Genomic DNA, 19,462 nt, shown 5'->3' with positions numbered 1-19,462 from the left:
AAGTTAGGGATATGTTTTCATATCAAGCAATATTTGGCAGCTGTAGAAGGACCTTACTGAAAGCCTCATATGAAACAGCACAACTTCACAATCGTCAAGGTTATACAAGACAACACTGTAGGAAATATTGCTCTTCTTAACATTTGTATTTAGCCATTATAAGTGTGTAATTATTTCCTACTCCTCTTTAAAATAGCCATGCATTAAGAATTCATAGTCATTAAATACTGTCTATATCTTGGAGACTCTGCTGTGTTGCTACATTGTACTAAATTTCCTCATCACAAATACTATATAAGACACTACAAATGTAATACCACTTTTATAGATGAAAATAATAAGGTTCAAGGAGATCAAATAACTGGGACAGACACAGACAGGTGACAGAACTACGAATTACATAGCAATGTTACTAGAGTCTACTATAGTAGAGCACTATTATCATAACACATGAAAAAAATCTAAGTTCAGAGTAAGAGGAAATATTGCAGCTATGTTAAGAATAATTGTATATATGTATTTCACTATGTTCACCAAGATTAAGGACTTAATCTTTCCTCTCTGAATTTTACAGTTACACTGTAAAATATATAACATGTTTTTGTATTGATGACACACTAAAGACAATCAATTGTTCCTTCCATGTGCTGATTGTAGTCACTGAAAATGATGAGAACAATGTGTCTCAGTGGATTAAATCTAGATGACATGAGACAGGTTCTCTAACAGAATCTCATAAGTAAATTCCTAACCCAGTGGCTCCCCCGTATCATTTCTTATTGTGAATAAATGAATTAATTAGCAATGTAAAATATCTTTTGGGAAGAACATTGAATTAAGACTAAGATAACTGTCTTCTCAAGTTTGTCATACCTAATTCTAAAATATCAACTGGTACATCACATTGTGCAAATTAACCACATTTTCTGTATCCATTCTTCTGTTGTGGGACATCTGGATTGTTTCCAGCTTCTGGCTATTACAAATAAGGTCACTATGAACATAGTGGAATACGTGCCCCTATGGCATGGTGGGGCATCTTTTGGGTATACGACCAAGAGTGGTATAGCTAGGTGTTCAGGAAGATCTATTTTCAGTTTTCTGAGGACCTTTCAGATTGAATTCTAGAGTGGTTGCACTAGTTTGCAATCCCACCAACAATAGAGGAGTATTCATCTTTCTCCACATCCTTCTCAACATGCATTGACACCTGAGTTTTTTATCTTAGTCATTCTGATTGGTGTAAGGTACAATCTCAAAGTCATTTTAATTTGTATTTCCCTGATTAATAAGAACTTTGAACATTTCTTTAAGTGCTTCTCAGCCATTCGAGATTTCTCTGTTGTGAATTCTGTTAAGTTCTATACACCATTTTTGACTGGGTTCTTTGGCTTCTTGGTGGTTAGCTTCAGGGATATTAGCCCTCTGTTGGGTGTGGGGTTAGTGAAGAATTTTTTTTTTTCCAATCTGTAGGTTGACTATTTGTGCTATTGATTATGCCCTTTGCCTTATAGAAGCTTTCCAGTTTCATGAGGTCCCATTTATCAATTCTTGATCTTTGAGCCTGAGCCATTGGAATTCTGTTTAAGAAATTTCCCTCCCCACCTCCCGTGCCAATGAGTTCCAGGCTCTTTCCCATTTTCTCTTCTACTAGAGTCAGTGTATCTGGTTTTATGTTGAATTCCTTGATACACTTGGACTTGAGCTTTGTGCAAGGTGACAAATATGGATCTATTTTTATTTTTCTACATGCAGACTTCCAGTTAGACCAGCACCACTTATTGAAGATTCTTTCTTTTTTTCTCACTATATATTTTTGGCTCCTTTTGGGTAAAAGATCATTTGTCTGTAAGTGTGTGACAAAATCCTCAAGTGTCTCAAGAAAGGAATCAAAGAAGACTTCAGAAAATGGAGAGATCTCCCATGCTCATGGATTTATAGAATTGACATAATAAAAATGATCATCCAGATTCAATGCAATCCCCACCAAAATTCCAACACAATTCTTTTTTTGATGTTCTTTTTTTTATTGGGTATTTATTTCATTTACATTTCCAATGCTATCCCAAAAGTACCCCACACGCTCCCCCACCCACCCACTCCCACTTCTTGGCCTTGTCGTTCCCCTGTACTGGGGCATATAAAGTTTGCATGACCAATGGGCCTCTCTTTCCACTGATGGTCGACTAGGCCATCTTCTGATTCATATGCAGCTAGAGACACGAGCTCCGGGGTGGGTACTGGTTAGTTCATATTGTTGTTCCACCTATAGGATTGCAGATCCCTTTAGCTCCTTAGGTACTTTCTCTAGCTCCTCCATTGGGGGCCCTATGATCCATCCAATAGCTGACAGTGAGCATCCACTTCTGTGTTTGCTAGGCCCCAGCATACACCTTTAGTCTCAGCATTCGGGAGGCAGAGGCAGGCAAATTTCTGAGTTCCAGGCCAGCCTGGTCTACAGAGTGAGTTCCAGGACAGCCAGAAACCAAAAAAAAAAAAAAAAAAAAAAAGTTTCCAACACAATTCTTAAAAGACACAGAAAGAGCAATTCTCAAATTCATCTGGAAAAACAAAAGCTCAGAATAGCTAAAACAATTCTTAACAATAAAAGAACTTCTGTGGAAATCACCATCCCTGACCTCAAGCTATACTACAGAGAAATAGTGATTAAAAACTGCATGGTATTGGTACAGAGACTGACAGGTTGATCAATGGAATAGAGTTGAAGTCCCAGAAATAAAATCATTCTACTGTTTCTTATTGACCTTTTAAGATCAGGATTTTTTCTGATGAGATATAAAGTAATAATATTTATCTTAATATATTTAATCTTGAACCAGAAACAGTGACAGTATCTTGCTTTGTTATCAAATGACAAGTTTTTGAAGTCTCAAGGTGCTAAAGACATCTTAGAAAAATTACTTTCCCTTAATTCATTTATCCTTTATTAAAATACTAAATGTCTTTTAACTGTGTATAATATACCAGGCATTATTTGAAATAATAGTCAATGTCTATAAGAGGATGGTAAGATACCTGCTCCAGTGGAGCTTCCTGACCAATAGTTATTTGTAAGTTTTGCTACGAAGCAAACAAATGAATGAATAAACAAAATAAATAAACAAGTAAGTGATGTTTATCATAGAATGGTGTCTTCACCTGGTGTACATGCACATGAAACTTAATAATCCATGAAAAATAAAATGCTGTGGCTTTCTCCTTTCAGACAAAATTGACATCATTGGTAAAGAGTATTGGCCATAATTTGTGAGAGAACTTTCTAAATGTTCATGTCAATGAACAACACCCTGAGGTATTTAATATCTACTCAGAAAAATAAGAATCGACAGAGGCAAAGCAACAAGATACTGGGTAGAGGTAATGAATTGGAAGTTATTTGAATTGCCAGAAATTAAGGTTTTTAAGGACTCAGCATGAAAGCAGGGACCAGAGAGGATGGGAAGCCAGGTCACAATGAGCTTTCTGTACCAAGAATGGTGTTTCTTGTGAGAATAAAACATAAAAGAGGCATTTTTACTCACAGACATTGAGCTATGTAAGCATTGGACAACAGTCTTCCTGGAGCCTGTGGAAACCATATCTGTGAACACAGAGATGTTAGTCAGGGAGCCAGATGATTGTAAATCCTGTGAGATTGGCACATTTCCATTTCTCTCTTAGTCTTATAGCACTTGACTTGTAGGAAAATGGTATCTCTCTCCAAACTTATTGCTTCTTTCTTTATACTTTCTTGTACTAGAAATATCTAATCCTCATATAAAAAGTGTTCCTCTTTTCCATTTTGAACCTAGTTATATACTTAGTAATTTTAAAGACATTTCCTAGAAGTGCATTTAGTGAGAATGAAAACATTAATGTACTCAGGACCATTAAAATTTTATCTTATGAAATACCCACAATAGAAGCAGCATTAATGGGGAACAGCTTTGTTTCACCTCACAATGCTGACTAACAGTCCTTATTTGTGGGAGATGAGAATATCAGAAACAACATCGTCACATAACTTCAGTCAAGTGCCGAGAAAGGTGAGTGAATGTGTGCTGATACACACAGATCACCTTCTGCTTTCTTGTACACTCCAGGACTAAAACCCAGGGACATGTGCCTCTCACATGAGTTGAGTATTTCTACATACATTACAATTAATGTAATCAAGACAGTCTACTACAGATGTGTACACATGCATCCTAATCTAGACAATTACTCAAGTGTAAACTTATCCCTTCTCCTCTATATTTCCCTACTGTAGTCTGAAATAAGCTTCCTTTGTCCTTGGGGTTTACTGTACCTTCTTTCCCTTGATGGATCCATTATTATTTTGGATTGGATGCCTTTATTTGTTGATTAAAGCCTTTATTTTCTTGAAGCATGCATTTAAAGATTAAATAACTAAATAAGTGCTTTATATTTTCATGGGTTTTAACATTCTTGTTTGTTAGATACAACTTATGTTTTAATACATTTTCATTTCTCCTTAAATTCATTTGAGTATTTACAATTTTCTCGCTCATGGTTTCAATAGACTTGAGTCATGAGGTTCAAGACACCTTTGACAGTCTGATCTTGGTGGCCTACTTTCCCCATTATTAACAGTGTTCTGCATAGTAATGACGTGCCTTGATCTAGTGAGTGAGATTTCAGACTTCATATACATGAAATTCTTCGTTTATTCTCCTTTGATAATGACCTTCACCTTCCATTTTCTTTCTTTTTTATTTTTTCTTAGATATTTTCTTTATTTACATTTCAAATGTTATTTATAACCTTTCCTAGTTTCCCCTCCGAAAATCCCCTATTTTCTTCCCACTCCCCCTGCTCCCCAGCCCAACCACTCCTGCTTCCTTGCCCTGGCATTCCATTTTCTATTCTTTCCAGAACTTCATTTAATAAATACCAGTTCTCCTAATTAAATCATCCATTTTACTTAGCTTTTCATGCATGTGTGTTTTAATATGACATATGTAAAACACACAGACTTTAGAATATAGCTGACTACATAGTTTATAACCTAATCACTAAATGGGGATTCTTGTAGTAATTACACAATATAAGGAATAGGACATATAATATACTTTAGAAGCTGTTAGTGTTACAATGAAATTTTTATATACTGTAAGTCAAATGTTAAATAAGCTTGACTATTCTTAGTTAAGTCCCCTTCCTTTCTTCTTTCTCCCATATTTTATTTGAATACTATACTTTTTGCTCTGATTAATTACTTTCCTAATACTAAATTAAGAATGCTTTCATAAAGAATGTTGTGTTGTGTTTTCCTTATCTATCCTTTTGACATTTCCTTAACTTACTGGCATCAAAACACATGGGTGAATTGTTGATAATTTTATTTTTATACTGTTTTTAATTTGAATTCATATGGAACAGTTTCCTCCTGGCTTGTCTTCTAATATTATAGCAGAGTGGTGACTAGATCTGCTTTATTAAACTGGAAATACATTTTCTAGGATTTTGTTCTTCCTCTTCTTTCATGAAATGACAGATCCCAAGGGAAATATACATAGACTTTTAAAAGAAATGAGACTGAAGGGTGTTTTAGGGTGCCAGACAGCATTACAATTTGCACATATTCTGGATGATCACTTCACTCATATTGATCACATTGCTGCACTCCAGTCGTTCCAATTTGTTGAAAATCACCTTCTTTGATACTCTTTGAATCAAGCCAGAATCATGTAAATTACTAACTAGATGTATGATATGCTAGCCTGGGTGAGTGGCAGAAATGGACTCCTATGTACCCTCCATGTATCAGTCTATCCTTGTGTGTCTAGTTGACTTTACTCTCCTCTGCTTTGGGTATAGATGCTAAATTCACAGTTATCACTCATGCTAATTTTGACTTCAGATATACCACAAGACACACAGGATTTTCTATTCTCTTCCCAAATTGTCTAAATTTTAATTCCATAAATCTCTAATGAATTTCTCTTACAGGCAGTTATAAGAGAGGATCCCAAATCATAAGAACACCTTCATCTCATGCTTCCATTCAAAATTCTTTATAAATTTATATTTAATATTTATTGAATGAGAAAACTTGACAGAACAAGAAATATGAGATGTCTCATAGGTCCTTGACTAACCTGCATCTTTGCCTTCTCCAGATGATATCTTGTCTATTTTCTTCCACTTCTCTGCACAATACCTGGCAAACTCTGAACCTGGGAGAAATCCAGATGTATGTGCATAAGTAGGGTTTACACAAGTGCACCTTATACATCACTCAGCTCACAGGACTTGCCATAAGTTTTCCATCTCTTGGTAAATAGCAAATAAAACAGGAAGGCAGGAGGAATAAGCGAGAAACAGTAAGTTCAGAAAACAGTAAAGTCCTTGTCCCCACTTTGGGGCACTTCAAGTTTCATTGGATCCTCCTAGAGACACAAGCTCTGGGGGATACTGGTTAGTTCATATTGTTGTTCCTCCTATAGGGTTGCAGACCCCTTAAGTAGCTCTTAGTTTGTCTGCTTCTGTTACTCAACTGTTATTCAACAGTGGAATGACTCCTACTACCTGGTTGTTGATAGAATTTGTGTATAGTACTTTTTGACTTGTGTCTTTATTATACAAACTTTCAGCTTATGCTTTTAATATGCCTATTATCTGAAATTTTAAATTCTCAAGTCCAACTTGATAACTTGTATCTTTCTAAAGTGTACATATTTCACTGTTTTCCACTGCAGTGATATAATCTTCTCTCTGAGTTTTGTATTATCTCTGGTTTTGTTGTCTTTGCTTCCACTGGGTTTGCTTGTATGAGTGTTGCTGGAGATTTGCACACCTGCTTGTCATTTCAAGAAGCTATCATCCATCATTGCTGACTTCTCTGTCTTGTTTCTTAATTTACTAATTTTGATTCTTATTTCTTTCTGTGTTCTTTGCCTATTCTCTTTATTTTTATTTTAATTTAGTTTGAACTTTAGTAGTGTGAACAATTTGATACATTATTGACATCTAACACTTTTAATTTTAATGGATCTAGTTCCCTATTCTATAAAAGTGTCCTTTATAGAATATAACACTTTATAGTATATAAACAGGAGAAAGAAAATTATCAATAGCTTTTAAAGCTTTCCCTGAAAGAAAAAATTAACATATTTATAGACTATTCACTGCATAATTAGAAACCTCTCCACTTAAGGCATTTAGTTTCATTTCTTGTCAAATTTTCTATAGTTTCCAAGAATCCTGTGGAGTTTAGAAATATATAGGTTAAAAACAAGAAAATACCTCTCATAAAGATCCTGAGTTTGGCTTTTACTTATGTTTAGTAGAACAGCTGTGTCAACAACGGGTGATCTTACTTTTACATAAGGAAGCTTTCAATTGTATTATTTGAAACTGTATAGACTGATAACAGAGATTAGAAGATGTGAACTATAGACTTTGGAGTTAGAAATACTGAGTTCAAATTTATCTCCTACTATGTAATCTTTCAGGATACTGGAAAAATTATATTAATATTCAGCTGTGATTTAGTTATTGTAGATTACCTAAGGCTCATTGCTGAAGACTTGGAGCCCAATGACTCAATATTCAGAGATGGAGCTTTTTTATGTCTTTGAAATAAAGATCTGTCTTCCTATGGAAAATATTCATTTGAAGGCTGGGTTAGTAATTAAGACCTAGATGTAGAGAACGAATATTTTAGGCTATGCCCTTAAGTGCTATATTTTGTTCCTGTGAACTCCTGCTTCTATGCTTCTTGGTCCTCATGAGGTCAGAAGCTGTTGTGCCCTGAAGCTTGCCCATCAAATTTTACTTCTCTCTTGTGGTTTAGAAAAAAAAAAAAAATAAAACTCAGTGTTTAAGTAAATATATGCATGTACATATTTATTTCCTTTAATATTGTCATTTATCATTATATAAATTTGTTTCCCTGATGAGAACTAGTATTCAAAGTTCAGACATAGCAGTCCTTCATTACATGACCTTGGGTGAACTATTTTACTGTTCTTGTTTTATGCATCTTCCCTCTGTTTTCTATATGTGAGCTATTTGAAGAAATTAGTTGGGCACAACTAAATTCCATTCCTGTAACGGATTCTTTATCTGTCCCAGAACTTTTATTACACCCAAGCTAACCATCTCATTATACACACTGCCAAGGTCAGGGAAAAGATGCCACACTGTAAAACTATTTGTTTTTCAACAAAATCGCTAAGCACACAATCTCTTTTTCTTTACATAAAACTACTCCATATTTAAATTTCAAGTTCTGTCAGTACTCTATGAAAACTATGTGAAGTATTTTTAAAGTTAGGTATAGGTAAAGATGTGCTTAGGATTCATGCTACCTCTTTCTTCAAACACAAAGTAAACCCATCCCCAAAAGACATCAACAACAAATAAATACCTCCTTAGAGCTATAAACATTTGATGTTTATTTCTGCCATGTTGTTCAACTATCCTCACTCCCACAATATACACTTTAAAAATTACATCATGTTCACAGTCTTATTTTCCTCTTCCTAGTACAATGGAAAAAAATGAAACAATATATATAGGCAGTGTATTGTCAACAACAGTTATAATCATGCTTATAAATGTGATGGCTGACAGAAATTTACCTGTGAAATTGTTTTAAGTTATATTTTCCCTTTCTTTTCTGTAATGGTTGTAAAAAGGAAACCCAAAGACAAAACTAACTTTGAGTAAATGTTTTACTAAATAGTATAAGGCACTGAAATGGTCAGAGTTCTATCACAATGGACATATTGTTCAGATATAAAATATTAGTTAGACTCCTTGAAAACATTCTTTATATTTCTCTTGTACTTTCTCATTTGATTTTCTTTTTGTATCATTAAATTTCATTTTATGAACATATATAATTTTCTACCACAGTGTTATTTCTTAAGAAAATAATCTGTCAGATGTTCGAGTAATTAATTCTCTAATATAAAATCACTTTAAATATTAGGTAGGGATACATATAATATTTTATGTTAAGAATCACAAATATTATTTGTATGATTTGGCTATGTTTAGGCAGCATTTTATGAGGAAGCTAAACTTTTTAACTGATGGTAGAGATTTTTATACTTCAGATATTTTGAAGCTAGTATAGTTTCATTTATCTATAAATATGTTGTTCTTATTGAATATGAAAAACTTGATAAGCAATGTTCATTGCACATTCCCTCAAATATCATATCGTATACATTATGTACAAGCAAACACTTAAATGCATTTTAAAATGATCCTATTGTACATTTCAGATGTAGTTTATCACTTATATAGCATAGACATTCTACCTGTCTGTTTTAAAATATATATATTTAGTTGTCAACATATCATAATAAAATGAGCTAAAATTATAATCTATAAAACAGAAATCTGTACATTTAACATTATATCTCTTAGTTATTATGATCTGAAGTTGATTTTCTCAGTACTTATTTAATTGTAAGATTTTTCTCAAGAAAAATTAAGTTTAATTTCTTTGAAGATAATATAACTGTAGTATAATATCATCTATTAAAAATTTGTAAGATAAAGCTGAGTGTGGTGGCTCAAGGTTAAAATCCCAGAACTCAGATGTGGAGGCAGGAGTCTATGAAGTCAAACCTAGCCTAGTGAGTTCCATGCCAGCCTGATCTACACAGTGAGTACTAGCCCAGTCAGAATTAGGTGAGTCCATACCTGGAAAAGAAATAAAAAACACTTAAAGAATGTATTAAGAGTCAATAATATACAGGCTTTAAAACGTAAGTAATTCCCTAAATTCTGGTGTCAAAAATTAGAGACTTTAATTTTTTAAAATGTTACTCTATGCTTATAAAGCTATTTAGAATTCAAATTATATCCCTTACATTATCTCCTGAAAGTTCATTTTCCCCTCTTTCTTACTATTCATTCTGGTGTTAAAAATTAGAGACTTTAATTGGAGGAACTACAGTGACAGTGTACCTTCTATCTATGTCAAAGCATGTACATCCGTGAAATCTCAATAGGGTAACTGAATAAACTAAAATAGAAAATATCAGCATCAGCTGACATCCCAATGCAGGTTGCGGAAAGCTCAGAGGACCCACCCGTAGATGAAGAGCACACACAAAAAAAATAATAATAACATCTAAAAGAGAATGAATTAGTCTTAGTTGTCCACTACCCAAAAGTCATCCCTAGAAAAATGCATATTCAGGCCACTTTCAACAGTCCAATCAGGTGATAGTTATATCTATAATCATTTGCATGCATATAAATACTAAGAATGGTTGAAGCAAAAAATGTTGTGAATTTGGGAGGAAGGTATTCAGAGGGAGGTAGTATGAGGGAGGAAAGAGATAGGGAATGTGATATAATTACATATTTTCTTATTTTTGAAATTTTAATTTAATTACTATATTTCTTCTCCCCGTTTCTCCCTCCCAATACTCCCATATACCATTCTACAGTCTTCTTCAAATTTACAGACCCTTATTGTCCACAAATGGTCATTGAGTGCCTATATGTATAGATATATAAATGTATATATTCTTAGATATAACTTGTTTGGTACATATAATGGTCCCTGTATGTATATTTTTATGGCTCACTATTTGGTACTGGACAATCAGTTGGTGTGCTCCTCCCTGGGAAAGGCACCTCTTCCATTCCCAAGCCTTTCTCAGTTGCTTATAGTTCTTTGTTTAGGGTTGAGGCCTTGTGGGGATTTCTTCATCCAGTTTGGCTTGTTCCTTGGTGTACTCCTTCTTCAATACCTAATTAGAGTATTATATTGGTTAGAATTTGGGGGTGGAACTTCTCATATTACCAGAAGTCACAATCTCACAGCCAAGTTCCTGATCCTCTCGCTTTTATAATCTTTCACCCCCAACCCCCTTTCCACAGTCTTCTCTGATCCTTAGCTGCAGGATTATTTTGTAGATGTATCCATCATAACTGGGGTCTGCATTTTGATTGGTTATGGCTTTCTGTATTAGTCTCTGTCTGTTGCACAGAGAAGTCATTTTGAAAGCAAATTTTAAAGATTTCTGCTATGGATTATACTCATTTAACAACTGAGTGGTCATAAATTCTCCTGCAATAACCATGAATTAACTACTTTACTATTGCTCAGTAGTTTTCTAACATCAGGCATGTCCTCCCTCTTGTTGAACAAGTCTTAAAGAGCTGTTAGTTACTACCAAGGTATGTGTGCAACTGCTGCACCCTTAGCATTATTTTCCATGCTGCATATTAATTTAGATTATAGAGATCAAGAAGGCTATGACTTTTGGTTGCCTATCTCCTTTGGAAGCTTGCATGGTACCTTCTGGTACTGTGAAAGCTCTTGGAGGAGGCAACCAAGTCAATTCCCTTTAGAGATATACATAAGTAGTTTTAGTGAACTTTGCATATTGGGAAAATGGTTCTTTGTTTTTTGAGACCATCTCACAACATTTGCAATACCAGAAAATGGAAGCTTTCTTTTTCAGTTCTTTGCCAGAAATATCTAAGAGACACCCCAAAACATATAACTTGTAGCTGCTGCCCTTGGCTATCTCCAGAAGTGGAATGCAGGTCCCTATTATTGAAGATCCCCCCCCCACACACACACACACAAAACAATATAAATAAAGATCAACCACTTTGATGATAGCTCTTTACTTAATGATATGTATTAATTTGGATATATCATTTGCCTACTCACCCATCCCTTGCTATCTAAATATTATCTCTCAAGATAAGGTTTATGCTTTCATGAAAACCAATTGCTTAAATCATATTGCTTCTTCATTGAAGAAGGCCTTGATAGGTACTCTTGGGTGTTTATTAACGATTATTTCAAAATTACTAATTTCCAAAAAATTAGTGTGTCAGATAAAAATTTTTAAAAATGATCAGTTAGAAACTATATCGGCATTTCAAATGGAAAACAATATTGTTAAATGTAATACTCATAGTGACTTAGTAATGAGTCAGGAAGTAATAATAGGAGATACTGATTCTCTGAAAATACAAACTGTCTGTAGATATTTTAAACATGAAAACAACTACTGAAACTATAGTGCACTTAACACTAAACTGCTAATGTTCTGTGTTTGACATTAGGACATGACATTTTCCCTAATAACAGTGATAGTGTTAAATCTTACTCATCAAAATGATAATGGCTACAATCATGACTAGCAATTGAGCTATGATTTGCTAAACTATGAGTTTCCAGTAGCAATAATTTGAAGATTTATTTCCTTTCCAAGATTCCAATTTTGAATGTTGCCCTTGCTCATGAGCTGAGGGTCTGAGGTTTACATTAAACATTGTACTTCTTTGATCACAATGCTTCACCATTCTTTTTTTTTTTTTGTATAAAAGTATTTTAATGAAAATTTACTGACTATGACCACAAATAAACCATGATCTATAAAAATATATACCAATTTATCACTTCCAATTTTTTATTAGATATTTTCTTTATTTACATTTCAAATGCTATCCTGAAAGTTCCCTATACCCTCCCCCAACACCTTGCTCCCCTACCCACCCACTCCCACTTCTTCGCCCTGGTGTTCCCCTGCACTGGGGCATATAAAGTTTGCAATACCAAGGGGCCTCTCTTCCCAATGATGGCTGACTAGGCCATCTTCTGCTACATATGCAGCTAATTCCACCAGACAACTCCTAAACCTGATAAACAGCTTCAGTGCAGTAGCTGGATATAAAATTAACTCAAACAAATCAATGGCCTTTCTCTACACAAAGAATAAATGGGCTGAGAAAGAAATTAGGGAAACAACACCCTTCACAATAGTCACAAGTAATATAAAATACCTTGGTGTGACTCTAACTAAAGAAGTGAAAGATCTGTATAACAAGAACTTCAAGTCTCTAAAGAAAAATATTGAAGAAGGTCTCAGAAGATGTAAAGATCTCCCAGGCTCATGGATTGGCAGGATTAATATAGTAAAAATGGCTATCCTGCCGAAAGCAATCTACAGATTCAATGGAATCCCCATCAAAATTCCAACTCAATTCTTCATAGAGTTAGAAAGGGCAATTTGCAAATTCTTCTGAAATAACAAAAATCCTAGGACATCAAAAACTATTCTCAACAATAAAAGAACCTCTGGTGGAATCACCATGCCTGACATTAAGCTGTACTATAGAGCAATTGTGATTAAAAACTGCATGGTACTGGTACAGAAACAGACGGGTAGATCAATGGAATAGAATTGAAGACCCAGAAATGAATCCACACACCTATGGTCACTTAATTTTTGACAAGAGAGCTAAAACCATTCAGTGGATAAAAGACAGCATTTTTCAACAAATGGTGCTGACACAACTGGCAGTTATTATGTAGAGGAATGCGAATTGATCCATTCTTATCTCCTTGTACAAAGCTCAAGTCTAAGTGGATCAAAGACCTCCACATAAAACAAGAGACATTGAAATGCCTCACCATTCTTAAAGCCAGCATATTTCATGCCCTTGGATTATTTATCTTTACCATTGGAATACTCTATTAACACTATTCTCGAATGACTTTATAATTTTTCAGCATTCATATTTAAATTAGCATTTCAAGGAAATTAATTTACCTGAAAACTTTTATTCTGTGTTATATCACAGTATCTCACTTAAACATTTACATGCAAAATCACTTAGAGTGATAACACCTCTGGTACCTGACACTCAGATTGCTGAAAGACAGACAGAAGCTCACTATACCAACATGTTAGTGACCAACCAGAGCAACAAATTAAGATTTCCTTTTAGTACAAACAAACATAACTAAACAAACATAACTAAACAAACATAACTTACAACACACCATATTTTTTTCATTAATATTTAAAGAATTGAGAATTTGCTTTACAAATATTGCATTAGTATATTTTGAGTTGCAGTAATTGAGTGCCAGATTAGATGATTTTTAAAAATTAGAATTATTGTTTATTATGTTATATTATTGAAACTTGGAAAGCCCAAGAGTATGTTGTCTTTCTCATTATCTAATAAGGACTTTGTTGCTGGATCGAGAATGATATTTTTAATATTTCCAAAGCCACTGTGTCATGAAAAATCAATGGTCACCTTATCTAATACTCAATACCTCCAAATATATTTAGTATATCATTGGTATATTACTGTAAGGATTGTATTTTAGGGAAATGATATTTGAAGAACATTTTTAAAGGTAGTGAAACATACAAAGAACTTGAAATTCATGGAATGATATCCTTCCTCCTTTAAAAGATTTGTTGTATTGTTTTTATTGTGTGTGAAGTATGCATGAATGCTTGTGCGTGCATGTGTGTGAGTGTGCATGTGTGTGTGTGTTTGTGTGTGTGTGTGTGTGTGTGTGTATGGGTGGGTGGGTGTGTACCTGAGGGCAAGTGCCAGCAGAGAATTGTGGAGAGTGTTAGGTCCTTGGAAATTGAGTCCCTGGCAGCTGTGAGCCTCTGAATATGCTCACTGGAAAACAAAACCAAGTTCTCTCCACTGTACTTACCAGATAAATGCACAGCTACTGTCTATACTCTTACAGCTGTGTTCTCCTATCAGTTTAATTACGCATTTTAAAATTTTTAATAACTTTCTTTGTTTATCATAGCAATAGAGATCATTAAATCCTATCAGTATTTTAAGTAGACTTTGTATTCTTCAGTTTTATTATTTCTCAGTCAGTTTTAACAGTAATTGAAACTCATCCCCAACAATCATAATAAGTCACTCCCCTTATCATAAGTATGTTTCTTATGGAGAATAAAATGTATTCCAACTCTGTCACTCAGACCTTCTATAATCAGTTTTTATAGCTGATTATTAGCTATAACCTCTATAAGTAAAAACTGAATATGATGAAATTTAGCAAATTTTTACAGAATTAAGTTGTCAATTTTTGAAAAATTGGCAGCAAACCCTCACATAAGTCACAATATGATCAAGTCAGTGTTAGCTGAGATTTTCCAAAAAATGTAAATAATCTTCACTGGTGATTTTTACATGATTACTTCAAATTTGAAAAAAGAACTGTAAGAATTTGAAATTTTTTTTTTCTGCCTAACAGATAATTTGGAACATTTCATGCTTTGACTTTTAAATTCAATTGTTGACTTTATACCTAGGAATTAAACTACAGAAGACTCATGAGAATATTTCATACCTGGTTCAGAACTTGGGTCTTCTAGAATATCATTTCAACATGTGATCATGGATAGTGCACTTGAATGGAACTTCTTGAGCCTTAAGGATTGGAAGATTAATATCGTCTCCAACACCCCTTTGTATCAAGTAGTAAACTTTCTTATTTAAAGATGTATGCAATAAATTGTAGCTTTTATTTTTCCAGAGCTAAGTAATTAACCTGAGCCAAGCTAAAATGTGGAAGTGTTTTAATCAAGACAATATATTTCTACTCTGGGAATGACTTCCACTGATCCCAGCTAACAATAGAAATTTTATGGCCAATTAAAACAATTTTAGTGCACAATTGTTTCTTTTGCATGGTTATTTAAAATGATTATGGCAGAAAATACATTTCTGCATTAAAATGTCTTCTAAATTTATTATTCTTTCAAGTTACTGATTAAAGTCATAATAAAATATAACACATAGTATTGCATGACTATTGTGTTGTTTAATGCCTTTGTTGTATATTTTTAAAAAATAACCATTAAGAGTCAAATGTGTATATGTGTGATTGATTTGATTTTAAAACTAATTTTTTTTAAATGACTATTATTTTATGACTCCATTAATATAACTTAACATTTTATTGCAAACACAGTGACAGCACTATTAATTTGCATTTAATTAATAGTAATTTTATTGCTAATATATTAAAATTTACTGATCTCAGATTGTGAAGCAGGTGAGGATAAGATTCACCTCACTCTGGGGCACTGAACAGGTGTTAAACATTATTTAACAACTATTAAACACTGGTAAAAATCATTAGAAATTTAATAGTCTTTTGTGAGTAGTCAGCCTCTCTTTCTCTCACTTTGTCCTCTTGTAAATACAGTAAGGTACTGGGCATAGTGTTGTTGACTCCTTGAATGATACCTGTCAGACCTCCATCATTGGCTTCTTTGAGTATAGTCAGGCAGCTTCCTGGACCAAGCTGAAACAACACTTGCTCTTTTGAACACTCCAAGAATACCTTGAAGAAGACCCCTTTCAATTACAACTGTTTACCACTGAGGCATAGTTCTGAATTCTAGAGGCATCCATCCTTCCTTAATTGTTTCAATCAGCTTTTGAAGAATTTTTTAACTTTTTTACTGTTAAAATCCTAGCAGAGGAATACTGAAAGTATAACGTAAAAACAAAATTCTAGACCTTTAGGCCCAGGCTTGGGAATGTGACCTCTGTGATTCAATGCTCCAAGGTATGCTAATCATAAAACAGATAGTGACATTCCTCCACCCACCTGCTTCCTGGGTTCAAAGAGTGTTCATTCAAAGAATGTGCTATTGTTAGGGACTCTTAGAAACTGTTTTGAGAGATAACCTGAACAATTACCAGGTATTCCTTGTGACTCTTGTGACTTTGCACTTCCTTGGGACTCTTAACTGGTATCTTTGATATTTTCCAACAACGCCCTCCCCACGTCCTTGAGTTGTGGTTTCTTCTTTTAAATACCCCCTTACCCAGCTACTCGGGGTGCCACGGTCCTCTACCCCTGCGTGGTGTATGACCATGGGCCCGAGAGCGCTCTTAAATTAAAAGTCCTCTTGCAGTTTGCAGCAAGACCGTTTCTCGTGAGTGATTTGGGGTGTTGCCTCTCCTGAGTCAGAACGTTGGGGAGTCCTCACTTTGTGGGTCTTTCAACACCTTCACACCTTCCCTTTCAGTCCAGCACAAGCCCGGCTTGTGAATGTATTTGCTGCTGCAAACACAGTACTTCATATTCATAGGCACTGCTATAATTTGATACAAGCTCAATTTCTCATTTGAATTATATTTTCTTTATTAGGGGGGGAGTACAGTCCTCCATTTGCTTGAAGGTCTGCTATGGTTTGTAAGAACACATCTCATTGGCCATATAAGCAAAACATTTGGTTCACTTTATGAACTAGACAGGAAACATAGTCCTATTTTGCCCACTTGTATCATCTCATCAAGATTAATAAAAGCATCGTTCAAATGGTCTTTTCTTCCTAAATTTAGGTCATCATTATCAGTACTGAGTGTTAGTATCAGGACCTCGAAACCTGTGACATTACATAACCTGGAATGCACACACCTGTTACCAAGGCAACAGCCACCATATTTCCAGAATCCACTTGGCTCACCTTGCACCATTACCTATGATTATGTCATCAGCTATATATAAAGAAAGCCCCGCTGCTCTTTCCTCCACCACCTTGCCCCTCTCTCTCCCAATAAACCTCATGTGGAACTGTTGGGCCTCCTGTGGTCCTTCTGAAGTAGTGTTCAAAATCATAACAGAGAGCTTGCTTATCAAAAGGAAGATAGAATAAAGCTTTGGTGAGAGCAGCAGGGGAGGCACAGAATCAGTTTTTGTATTGTTAAAGTAGTAGTAGCTGGAATTTAGGGAATAGGTTGATATCCTACCAAGGAAAAATAGAGGCAACAAAGACATGTGAGTAGTAAAGACCTAAAGATAAGACAACTTGTGAGTCCAGATTGCTAGAAAATGTCCAGATACATGTTGGGCAAGAGAACCAAAAGTCCAAGGTCTGACCTAAGAACTAAAACATTAGTTTCTGTTTAGGGCTGAGGATCCCAGAGTGCTAACCTCAAGAGCTATACTATTGTCACTAAAGGAATAGGGTCTTGTACCTGAAAGCACTCTGAGAACATACCACTGCAAGTTGTCCAACTCAACATCACATAAGATGCCAAGCACTGAGCCCCTGGTGGTTAAACCTCAAACAAACCAATCAGTACAGCCAGGGATACTGGAGCTAGTTTTGAGGATACTGGGACAGCCCTATTCCATGACAGGCTTCAATCTGGCAGTTCAGGAGACTAGGCCTAAATTTCTGTTTCCCAGAACTGGGGAAGTCCAGACAAGTCAGTAAAACAGGCTTAAGCCTAGAGCATAGTACATACTCAAGCACCCACCCCGTGTGTGTGTATCTCATGTATGTGGTGTGTGTGTGTGTCTGTGTGTGTCTGTGTGTGTATGAAGAAGGTCTTGATATTATTTGGTATGAGACTCATAAGTAGCTGAGATTGAAATATTTATTTTACCTTGAATTTCCATTGGGTCTGTAGTACTTTTGCATGGAGTATTTACAAAAGTAGTAAGAAAAATTTGAAGGTTAAATGTAAGTGCATCAGACATAGAATATTCATTTTAAATAATATAGGGCACTTTTACATTTCAGGTGATGTATTTGCAGGCATAGAACTTCAACTTTAAGTCAGGATTGATGATTAAAGGATTTCAATACTAAGAATTGAGCATATACAGAATGAAATCATCAGCTCTGGACTGGTTCGTTTTATGTCAAGTTGACACAAGATAGAGTCATTAGAGGTGAAGAGTCTCAGTTGAGAATCTGCCTCCATAAGTTCCAGCTGTAAGGCATTTTTAAAATTAGTAATTGATGGAGGAGAGCCCAGACTATTGTGGTGGTGCCATCTCTGTACTAGTTGTCTTGGGATGTATAAGAAAGTAGGTTGGCCAAGGCATGAGTAACTAGCTGAGAGAATCTCTTTCTCCTCCCCTACCCCCATTCTCTCCCTCCTGTCTCTGCCTGTAGCTTAGATCAGAGAAAAGTTCTCAGCTAGTTCTTGAACACCATGCCTGCATATCAACTGCCACTGTCACCACCATGATGATGATGGAGTAACTCTTTGAAATTTAATCAAGACTCCAATTAAATGCTTTCCTTTATATTCATCATCTTGTTAATGGTGTTTCTTCACAGCAATAGAACAATAACTAAGAAAATGATTATGTATGTTCTGCATTAAACTACCATTTATAATGATCTATCTTCACAAGAAGCCTAAAAAGGGATTGTCAGAGGTTGCCACATCATAGCTGAAGAAGCACAAATATGGAGAAAGTACATCAAATTGACATAATTTATTTTTATTGCTACAAGTCAAAAGGAAGTAAACACACACACACACACACACACACACACACACACATCTGATAGATACCTTTAGCAATTTTAGGATAATCTGAATCCTTCATTTTTCAGGTGATTTGATTTAACTAGGAAAAAAATAGGCAGTAAAAGAGTGTTATAAAGAAATCTAAAAGTACAACAACTGTAAATTCCCTAATTAGCAAGTGAAACTAAATCACCAGGTATGGTGGCATATGCTTTCAAACCCAGGAAGCATAGGAAGATTTATTTTGGTGTGTTTTGAGTCAAAATAGTCCACAAGATGTACAACTGCCTAAGTTATTATTGAATTGCCCATTAAAGAAAGGATCCACCACATATGTATTGGAATGCCAAATTCTGAATTGCAAGTGACAAGACATGCTGCAGAGAGT

General features: G+C 34.9%; 1 long non-coding RNA gene across 1 annotated transcript in view; it reads left to right on the top strand.

The window, feature by feature from the left end:
• Nucleotides 1-19,462, top strand: part of LOC147005619 (uncharacterized) — a 442,787-nt gene that overhangs the window by 241,407 nt on the left and 181,918 nt on the right. The window lies entirely within an intron of this gene.

The sequence above is a fragment of the Mus caroli genome, unplaced genomic scaffold, assembly GCF_978045245.1.
Source record: "Mus caroli unplaced genomic scaffold, Mus_caroli_1 scaffold_3, whole genome shotgun sequence".
In the NCBI taxonomy this organism is placed as follows: Eukaryota; Metazoa; Chordata; class Mammalia; order Rodentia; family Muridae; genus Mus; species Mus caroli.
This window is presented reverse-complemented; position numbering and strand designations above follow the sequence as displayed.